Below are 11,001 nucleotides of genomic sequence, written 5' to 3' on the forward strand. Positions count from 1 at the left end.
AAACTTTGGATGCAGTACCTAAATCCAGGAAAACTAACTCAGATTTATTAGTAAATGGCAAAAAGTAAATAAAGATATGGCAGGGATATGGTGAAGAGATTTAGGAGACATCAATCAATTGCAATGTACAGACCTCGTTTGAATACTGATTCAAACAAATATTGTAAAAGAACATTTATGCAAGAACCAGAAACTTTGAACCTTGACTGGATTAAAGGACATTTAGGAATTACTAATTTTTTTTTTTTTTAGCATAACTACAATGTCAATTATCACATCTAAAAAGAGTCCTTATCTCTGAGAGATCCCACTCGGTATTTTCAGTTAAAGAAAGATAATGCCTGGGATCTAGTTGAAAATAATCCTGCAAAGGGAGAAGTATAGACAAAATAAAACAGCCGTGAGTTAAATAATTGTTGAAGCCAATTGATGAGTACAAGGAATACAAGGAATCATTATACTATTTTACCTTTTAGCACCAAAAATTGCAAACATACTTAAGGTCTTTTTCTTTCCTCTTTAAATTTTTTATTGTTATGTTAATCACCATACATTATATTAGTTTTTGATGTAGTGTTCCATGATTCATTGTTTGTGCATAACACCCAGTGCTCCATGCAAAACGTGCCCTCTTTAATACCCATCACCAGGCTAACCCATCTCCCTAACCCCCTTCCCTCTAGAACCCTCGGTTTGTTTTTCAGAGTCCATTGTCTCTCATGGTTCTTCTACTTAAGGTCTTTTTAAAATAGTTTTACAGGGTGCCTGGGTGGCTCAGTCCGTTAAACATCTGCCTTTGGCTCAGGTCATGATCGCGGGTCCTGGGACTGAGTCCCACATAGGGCTCCCTGCTCAGTGGGGAGTCTACTTCTCCCTCTGCCCCCTCCCTCCCCTACCCCGGTCGTGCTCGCATGCGCTCTCTCTCTCTCACACAAAAATAGATGGGAAATAAATAAATACATACATACATACATACATACATACAGTTTTACAGAAAAACAAAACACTCTTCTGTTTCCCCCCCAGGCAAACATAGGGGGCTCTTCTTGAGAAAGCATGGGTTAACCAAGGCTGATTCAAGGTCAGAGGATGAAAATTATCTTCTACAGTGACTTTAAAAAGTGATTTATGATGAAATCATCTTTTCAACTAGCCAACCAACCTTTTTTTTTTTAAAGATTTTATTTATTTATTTGACACAGAGAGACACAGCGAGAAAGGGAACACAACCAGGGGGAGTGGGAGAGGGAGAAGCAGGCTCCCCGCTGAGCAGGGGGCCCGATGCGGGACTCGATCCCAGGACCCTGGGATCATGATCTGAGCCAAAGGCAGACGCTTAACCAACTGAGCCACCCAGGCGTCCCTAGCCAACCAAATCTTCACAGTGATCAAGAATTCTATCAAAATTCTTTCTATTTAAAAAAAAAAACAAAAACCCATGGGGTACCTGGGTGCCTCAGATGGTTGGGCATCTGCCTTCGGCTCGGGTCCTGGTTGAGCCCCACATTGGGGCTTGGAAGGGAGTCTGCTTCTCCCTCTCCTTTTACTGCTCCCCTTGCTTGTACTCTCTTGCTCTCTCTGTCAAATGGATTGATGACGGGCACCTGGTGGCTCAGTCATTAGGCGTCTGCCTTCAGCTCAGGTCATGGTCCCAGGGTCCTGGGATCCAGCCCCACATCGGGCTCCCTGCTTGGTGAGAAGCCTGCTTCTCCCTCTCCCACTCCCCCTGCTTGTGTTCCCTCTCTCTCTATGTCTCTTCAAATAAATAAAAACTTTTAAAAAAAATGCATGGATGAAAACTTTTAAAAAATAAAAACCCACAGCAAAAGCAAAAGGCAAAGTAACAATTTTTAGAATGCATACAATTTGTTTTTTAAGACAGAAAAGAGATGATGGTCAATGAAATGGGGAACTCAGAATAAGTATTCTATGCATTTTTTCTAAAAAGCATCAATTCTACTGATGAAAGCTCCAAAGTTATAAAACCAAGAAATTGAAATATGCCAGAAACTGCTAGAACTGCCTCCAGGGCATTCAGGGAGCCTACACCTGAGTTTGCTTTCTACTCTATTTTTAACCTTATTCCCAATTATATCACAGAGGTTAACTGCTCACCTCTAAAAATAATTTTCTTCTAGAAACAGCTTTCTGAGCCCAAGTTTTTATGCAGAAGTTTTTATCCAGTAATAAATTAGACAACTGACCAAATGAAAGACTTTGGCTACCTTTCATATTAAACATGGAGAACAAAATATTTGTCTAATTTTTTTTTTAGTAATACTATCATTACGATGCTAAAGACTAATATACTACAACTGAGTAGGTGGGATTACTTTCATCAGATGACCCAACATCTCAATGTAATAAGGTGTTCAAATTCACTCATATACAACACTTTTTTTTTGCAACATATTCACTTGCTCTATTCTTTTATCAGAAATGGATCTCAATCAAACATAGCCATACCTATAGTTTTTATTTGCCTGTAGGTTGGCTAACTACTTTCACATGCTAACAATAGTCCTTCTGACAAAGTGAAAGCAGGAGAATTATCCCTGTTTTTAAATGAGGAAAACAGGTTCAGGGAAGCTAGCAATTTGACCACGGTCACACATCTAATATGAGATAGACTCTGGACAGGAAGTCACAATGTAAATTCCTGACCAGGACTCATTCCACATCTGTCTGATATGACCAATCCTGCTAGTGACATTTGTTTCATGCTTACAAAGATCACTTCAGACCAACTATCAACTGACTTCCTATTACTTCTTACTAACAACACACTTTTAAACAGACTGGCACCTCTGACGGGAAGTGGGCAAGGAAAGGATGCATACACAAGTTCAAATTAGTCAATCATTTGCTAAAAATTGTGCTGAAGTTATGCCTGGGAGAAGTTAAAGACATTTTAAAAAATTTGAATGTTGAAATAAACCCCATTATATACCCTAAATATCACAATTCTTTGTTCTTAGGAGTTAAGACTCCCTGGATTCTATCATGACAAGTTTTAAAACTCAAATTAATAGCCAAGCAATTATAGTTACAAATTCCCTATAATATTTCCTGTACTGATCCAAAAGGATAACCCTATATTGTTCCACTTAGAATGAGCCATTTGCAATAGAAAATACAATTAAAAACCATATATATCTGAAATTCTTACAAAATATTTTTACCGGATAACAAAAAGCTTTAAGATACTCTTTCAGAGAGAACATACAATTCAAAAGGAAGAGTCTAAAGCAGGCTAGAAAGGATAACAACAAAATACTTTCCAAAGAGTGGAATGCTAATGTATACAAGAAACAAGGTGATTGTGACCAAGAGGCTTGTGCAAGGTATCACTGTAGAGATAAGATATACATTATAGGATGACAAGTCTCTGCTTACTCATAACTCAACAGATCACAACTTGACAACTGGTACTATTAAAACTGGGGATGCAGCAGTTCTCACCTACTCATTTAAAGAGAAAAGAACTGAGGCCCAGACTTACCCAACGCCACAAAGCAGACATGGGATTCAAACCCATGTCTTCTCTCACTTCTCCTTTCCTCAGAAGGATGTATCTAACAAGTCTTCAGGGGACTAAGTAACTGGAAGAGGAGTTTAGAGGAGGATATAAAGAAATAAAAGGCATCCCCTACCTCTAAGAGCCTGCAATCAAGTTATTAATTATAATTAACTCATAGAATAATAATTACATACCAGTATATAATTAACAGCCAAAATAAATGTAACAGACAAATGACTTCTCAGGAGAAAGCTCAAAATCGAAGAAAAGTACTACTCTCAACTAACCTTCTAGCTCATTGCTTCTAAAAGCTTAACTCTTCAAGGTCATCAAGCTCTTTAATTCTTCTGTATCTCGGCAGCACAGGACTCATAGGTCCATCCCCAGGGCTGCCACCACTTTTCTAGAAACTCAGTTAATGTGACCCTATTTCCCTATGTCTGAGACACTACCTTCTCTTTCTTCAGTGACCTTTTTCTCCCTTACCTATTTGACTGTATTCTACGAATCACCTTAGGCTAAAACATCATGGGAGAGCAGAAAGAATACATCTTAGATATTTCAAGTTATGGCACTACTGAGAAAAGGATAAATTAGCTTCCCTGTGACTTCAGTTTCACTATAAAACAGGAGTGATAACTGAAACTACTCTTTTTAAAGTGCTGTTTTGAGGATCAAATAAGAATGTGTAAGAGTGCTGGGGCACCTAGGTGGCTCAGTCGTTAAGCATCTGCCTTCGGCTCAGGTCATGATCCCAGGGTCCTGGGATCGAGCCCCACATCGGGCTCCCTGCTCAGCGGGAAGTCTGCTCTCTCTCCCACTCCCCCTGCTTGTGTTCCCTCTCTTGCTGTCTTTCTCTGTCAAATAAATAAATAAAATCTTAAAAAAAAAAAAAGAATGTGTAAGAGTGCTTTATGAGCTATAAAATGCTCTGGGCCAATTCAACTCTAAGCCCTTAGATTTGAAATTTATCTTCTACTCTCAGCCCAAGATCTCTGTATACTGCTTTGGCACGTTTGTATTCCCCTGAGGCTCAGCTATCACTCTTCTGCATAAAAGAGAAAGAATAGAAAAAGTCTTCTGCTCTAAATCTTGGTCCCTCACCTATGAATTTCCTTTTCTGGCTGTTCCTTACTTTTGTACAATCCCAAGATTCTCTTGAGGTCTGGGGTAAAATTTATCATGAATGGCCAAACAAAGAAAACTTTTCAGGGTGCCTGGGTGGCTCAGTTGGTTAGGCGACTGCCTTTGGCTCAGGTCATGATCCCGGAGTTCCAGAATCGAGTCCCACATTGGGCTCCCTGCTCAGCGAGGAGCCTGCTTCTCCCTCTGACCCTCCCCCCCCATGTACTCTCTCTCTCTCATTCTCGCTCTCTCAAATAAATAAATCTTTAAAAAAAAAAACTTTTCAAGTGAATGATCTTTCTTTATATTCAATATCATAACCAAAATTTTTATATTCTGAAAAATGTTTTCTAAAATTTCTACTCAAGAGTACATATTAGTCATATTCTGAATAAAAAATTCTTAAACTAAGGAAAAAAGGCTGTTTTTCCTAAGTTGGAAACAAAAATTCAAAAGAAGATGACATAAAAATTCCATACTATGTGATCCCAAATTGTAGTGGATAGAAGTTATAGTTAAGAAATTGGTTTTCAATAGCTGTATTACAAAATATCAGTGTGTTGTGAAACTGTGAAGTATATCACAATAAGTTTGTGAATGATTTACAAATAAATCATTCAAATAAATTAAAAGTGGAATCAAGACTTTTTCTCTCATTCATCTGCTTGCCTATTTGATTTCCTCAACAGAAAGGAGTTATGGTAAAAAAAAAAAAAAAAAGAAAGGAGTTATGGTTTCTGCTCTCCCACCTCATGTCACTCACTCCTCTCATCCATGCTATGCCTAGATAACATATCTCTACATAGATGCACATAAATGCCATTCATGAGGACAGGAAAAATATTCAGAACCACTGTGATAAAGAAACCAATATTATCAAAAAATGAAATATGAATAAACACCACTGTTTTTTCTAAAGTCTTCCAAATTTTAAGCAAGTCAGTTTCCTGTACATTACCTTTGCTAAGAGTAACAAAGAAACAAAATAGATATTATGCAAAAAAAAATTAACTTATATATTTAAAGGTATAAGATAAAACAAGAGAGCAGCCAGAACACTGACCTCTAAGTCTGGTGCATATACCATGAGGATGCTTACTGCACTCCTTTCTTGATTTGAAACACCTTTATTAGCTGTTAAACTCTGAAAACACTGTACATGTAGTACTTGTCAGTAAGTGCAGTCAAGCAAAAACCAGCTTCATTTTGTATTTTTACAAAGCTGAGACTCACATCTGTGCTTTGATCTAAATTTAAAAAAGGAAATGAAAATTCAGTATGAAAATAAGCAATGAGAAGGTAACTCTCTCCAAAACAAAAGCACTGAAGTTTAAAATGTTATAAACAAAACATAAACCCTATTATATATCTAAAAATTGGGTATTAGGGCACCTGGGTGGCTCAGGTCATGATCCTGGAGTCCCAGGATCGAGTCCCGCATCAGGCTCCCTGCTCGGCGAGGAGCCTGCTTCTCCCTCTGACCCTCTCCCCTCTCATGTACTCTCTCTCTCTCATTCTCGCTCTCTCAAATAAATAAATCTTTAAAAAATAAAAAATAAAAAATAAAAAAATAAAAATTGGGTATTAGTTTAGAACCAGGATTTTAATTTTTCAAAGAAATTGAATTTTTTATAAAGCAATATACATTTATAGTTTTAAAATTCAAATACAAAAAGGTTAAAACAAATGCAAAGTAAAAGATACTCTCCTCTCCTCCGAGGCAGGCAATCCCTATTAAAAACTCTCATGCAGGGGCGCCTGGGTGGCTCAGATGGTTAAGCGTCTGCCTTCGGCTCAGGTCATGATCCCGGGGGGTTCTGGGATCGAGCCCCGCATCGGGAAGCCTGCTTCTCCCTCCCCCACTCCCCCTGCTTGTGTTCCCTCTCTCGCTGTGTCTCTCTCTGTCAAATAAAATCTGGTAGGCTCTCAATACAGCAGAGCAAGAAAAACTAGGAGTGTTTGCAGAGGTCATCTCCTGCAACTTTGCCCGTGCAACCTCAGGCAAAAAGACCAACAAAACAATGGACTTCATTAAGGACTGGATTGGAAATGGGATAGCATACACTATCTTGCCCTTAACAAAAACATGGCCTTTCAAACCAAGTACTGTGTACAGTTCTAAACTCTAGTTCAAGGCAGTCGGGTACAACGATTAACAGATGTGTTTAAATCCAACTTTCCGCCCCTTACCATATCACAGTTCCTTCACTTGTAAAATGGGAGGAGGAATATCTACCTAACTTGTTCAACAATTAAATGAAAAACATGTAATTTTTTTAGCATAGTACCTAACACATAAGACTGTTCCCCAAAACGGTAGTTATCATTACTACTATAAAGCAAGAAGTAATCTCCCAGAGAAAGGCCATTACAGTATCAAGAGACATTCTTAAACTTTGATATGCATTAAAATCACCTCAAGGGCTTGTTGAAAATGCAGATTCCTAGGACCCATTCCTCCCAGGGATTAATTCTGCAAGTCTAAAGTAGAACGTGGGGGGGAGAAAAAATTAAACATAAAAATAAAACATAAAATAGAATGTGGCCATTCTCTTGCCCAAACATCAAGAATTACTGAAGTAAGAGAATCAAGCCACTGCCCTATAAAAAAAAAAAAAAAAAGGCTAAAAACTAGGATTCTTCCATACAAAGAACTGATCTAAAACAGTATGTTCGGGGGACCTGGGTGGTTCAGTTGGTTAAGCGACTGCCTTCGGCTCAGGTCATGATCCTGGAGTCCTGGGATCGAGTCCCACATCGGGCTCCCTACTCAGCAGGGAGTCTGCTTCTCCCTCTGACCCTCTTCCCTCTCATGTTCTCTCTCTCTCATTCTCTCTCTCAAATAAAATCTTTAAAATAAAATAAAATAAAATAAAACAGTATGTTCAGCAATTAACAGTATGTTCAGCACCTGTTCAGCAAGTTCATTCATTCAACTAACATTGAGTTCCTACTATGCAGTGAAAAGAACAGACAAGGTCCCCATTTTCTGAGTTTAATTTCTAGTGTAGGAAACAGAATATAAAAAATAAGGAAATTCCAGATAGTACAAAACGTTATGAAGAAAATAAGGGAATGGAGAGATAATTAGGGAGCAATCTCCTCAAAGATACAATATCTGAACTGAGACCTGAATGACATGATGAAATCAGCCACAGCAAGATCTGGGAGAATATTGAAGCCACGAGGTACGGCGATCGTAAATGCCCTGAGGCAGGAACAAGCCTGGCAAGTTCCAGGGACAGTGCCAGCAGGGCTGGAAAACAGGAAGAAACTGACGTGGCCAGGCTCTGGGGTACTAATCTAGGCAGAGGGATATATGGTGAGTTAAGGGAAGGAGGCAGGGCCAAAACATGTAGTTTGGATTTTATTCTGAACATGATGGAAGGCTTTCCAAAAAAAGGGTAACATAATCTGATTTACACTTTAAAGGATCTTTTACCATGTTGTGATTTGGTAAGAGGAATGCACCATAAAAAGCCAAAGGGGAGGCCAGGAGACCAGGATGTTACTACAATAGGCCAGGTAAGAGATAGTGAGAGTTGGCAAAGGTAGAATCAGTAGCAATGGGAAGTGGTGGCCAAATTAAGAATACATATTTAAACACTATACTTAAAGGCAAATCAGAGAAAAAGTACTAAGTCACAAAATAAGTAGAAAGCATCTGGAACTAATTACCCAAGAGATAGGGGATAAAAATTGAGATTTAAAGGTTTTACGGACGTTTATGACTAAGGGATGTGAATGGGTTGTTAGCATATTTAGGATACTTCCTAATAAGTATTTATCCTCTGAAGCTGAGGTGAAGGGGACATTTCCTTCTCTTTTGGCACCACCAAGAAGGCAATGGGCTAAACGGACATATATCCAACACAAGTGTGATTCATAAAGTAAAATCTTTGGGGATCTCACCGACAGAGGCCGAGCCAGGTGGTCAGCATTCGGAGCATAGTGTAGCTATCAAACAGAACTAAAGCTTTACCTGAATCGAATCACTAGATCAGCAAAACCCTTTTAAACGTTCTATCATCAGCTTAGGCCATTCTGTCCCTGCTCTCCCAAGAGTTAAACAAGAAAACCTTATAGTGACACACAATGCATATTAACTTCTTAATGCTATCACAGAAGTCTGGGAGGAAATCTTTTAAAATCATGATTTTAGAGACCCCTGGGTGGCTCAGTCGGTTAAGCATCTGCTTCGGCTCTGATCATGATCCCAGAGATCAGTCCTGCATCAGGCTCCTTGCTCCACGGGGAGCCTGCTTCTCCTTCTGCCTCTGCCTCTCCCCTCTGCTCGGTCTCTCTCTCTCAAATAAATAAAATCTTAAAAAAAAAAAATAAACCATAATTTTAATCATTATGGTTTGGCAAACATACAGTGAATATACCCTAATTTAAGGTCCAAAAGTCCCTCTCCATGAAAATATAAATTTTGTTACTCCAAAGTACTACCACGTAGAAGAGCAGGTTACAGAAAAAGCATATGCAGTATACCATTTTTGTGTAAAATGTATAACTGCAAAAAAGAAGTCTGGAAGGATATAAATCACTACCAACATTTTGATCATTTCTGGATGGCAGGATTATTGACTTATTTTCTTCTTTTTTCCTTATCAATTGTAATAATTCTCCAATTATAAATTATTTCATATAAGCCAGAACATTCAATTCAGGTTACATAAAAGGTAAAAAAAAAAAATTTTTTTTTCAAGGAAACATAATTTCATTTATCTAAATCAGCAGGATTCCAACTGTGGTATTAAGAAAAAAGACCTCAATTGTACATACAGGAGAAAGAAATTTGTTAAGAGGTCCATGATCTACCACACAAGGAAACACCCTTCAAGGAAGTGGTCTAAATGCCTAAGTACTCTTCCTGAATTTCATAAGGGGCAATCAATTAGCACATACTTTTGTTGTTCTTTCTTGCCATTTACCAAAGAAACACCTCAATCAGTTCTCTGGGGACAAAAAAAAGGGGAGGGTTTTTTTAAACACCAAGTTAGGGCAAAAAGGGGGTTTGGTCCTCTGGTCTCCTTTGTGCTGTCCAGGGGGCGCGGAAGGTAGCAGGGCTTGAAGCAAGCTACACTAGAGGAATCTGCGTGGCCGATCACCTGAAGTGGAAGGGAACGCAAGCTTTCTGCAACCTCCACTGAACTGGGCCATGAGACCGCCTCCTAAGGGTCTCAAGGCTAAAACACCATCCAAGTTATTGTGTATGTAGAGCTGCCAACGATTTCTGATAGTAACACAAAAACTGGAAGGTCTCTTCAACAAACACAGGTATTAAGTGCGTGAGGCTCATCCGACTCTCGAAGCAAAACCAAGACACCTTTTCTTATTAAGGCCGTTATCTTCGATTCTGCAAACTAGGAAAACTCAAAACATCCTATTGACTTTCTACAGCTAACAAATATCATCTTGGCTAAAATCCGAACACACACAGAAGCAGCCACTTTGGAAAACTTTGGCTTTAAACAGCAACACTGGACTTCAAGTGCTCCGGTAACCAGCTTATCGCACATTATATCTTTATAAAGGGTGCTACCTCTTTACTGTCAGCTCTGGTTCCACTTACTGAACAAACATAAAAAGGGAATACTTTCAAATCGCACAATAAGGACTAAAAAAGCTCCCGCTTTCTGGATGGCAGCTTTCCTCTTTCATCAATCACAACAAAGGACGCATCCTAATGACTTCATCAAACCTAGAGAAACGGAGGTAAATGATACAGTGTGGATTTCAGGATTTGTGGGGTTTTCCTTCCCGCTACGACTCTCTTCTTTTTACTCCATTATACGCCTCCACCCGAGCTGACTGCCTTGCCCTAAAAATAAAACCACCCGTGGCTGCCGTCTACTTTCCTAAGCCCCGACCCCGGTTTCCTGCAGAGAAAGCCAAATTGCAGGCTCTCTGCCTCGCTCTTCGCCGGGGGACAAGGGCTCGGCAGCAGCCGGCTTTTCCCAGTGAAGAGTCACCAGCCCGGCCGGAGAACCACCGAGCCCGAGAAGCCAGCTCCGCTCTGCCGCAGCCGCCGCAGTCCCCCAGAGCCTGAAGAGCCCCCAGGAAAAACAGGGTGAGGGGAGGGTGGGCCGGCAAACGGCGGGGGTAGAGGGGAAGACACTCACCCGCCCAGACAACAACCGACGGGGCGGGGAGGATGGGGGCCGGGACCAAGGCTCGGCAGAAAGACCGCCTGAAGCTTCCGGAACGCTGCGGCTGCTCGGGACGCCGCGGCTGCTCGGGACGCCGCGGCCGCTGCTGCTCCTGGCCGCTGGCTTCCTCCCCTCCTCTGTTTTGATTCGATTGACCACGTCACTCTAAGCCACGAGACCCGGATCTGCCGGCTCCCGCGG

The 11,001-nt window shown here is 40.2% G+C and overlaps 1 protein-coding gene across 3 annotated transcripts in view; it reads right to left on the bottom strand.

Moving 5' to 3' along the window:
* SMIM14 (small integral membrane protein 14) overlaps nucleotides 1-10,991 on the bottom strand; it is an 84,339-nt gene extending 73,348 nt beyond the window's left edge. Inside the window, exon 1 of one of the 3 annotated variants that reach the window (XM_025887166.2) lies at nucleotides 10,774-10,991. The gene's annotated coding sequence lies outside the window, so the exon portion shown is untranslated. The remainder of the gene's footprint in view (nucleotides 1-10,773) is intronic. The other 2 variants (XM_073891552.1, XM_025887165.2) reach the window with 2 other exon arrangements.
* Nucleotides 10,992-11,001: the final 10 nt, after the last annotated feature.

Source organism: Callorhinus ursinus, unplaced genomic scaffold (assembly GCF_003265705.2).
Source record: "Callorhinus ursinus isolate GAN/ISIS: 27379988/994484 unplaced genomic scaffold, GSC_fseal_2.0 scaffold4, whole genome shotgun sequence".
Classification (NCBI taxonomy): Eukaryota; Metazoa; Chordata; class Mammalia; order Carnivora; family Otariidae; genus Callorhinus; species Callorhinus ursinus.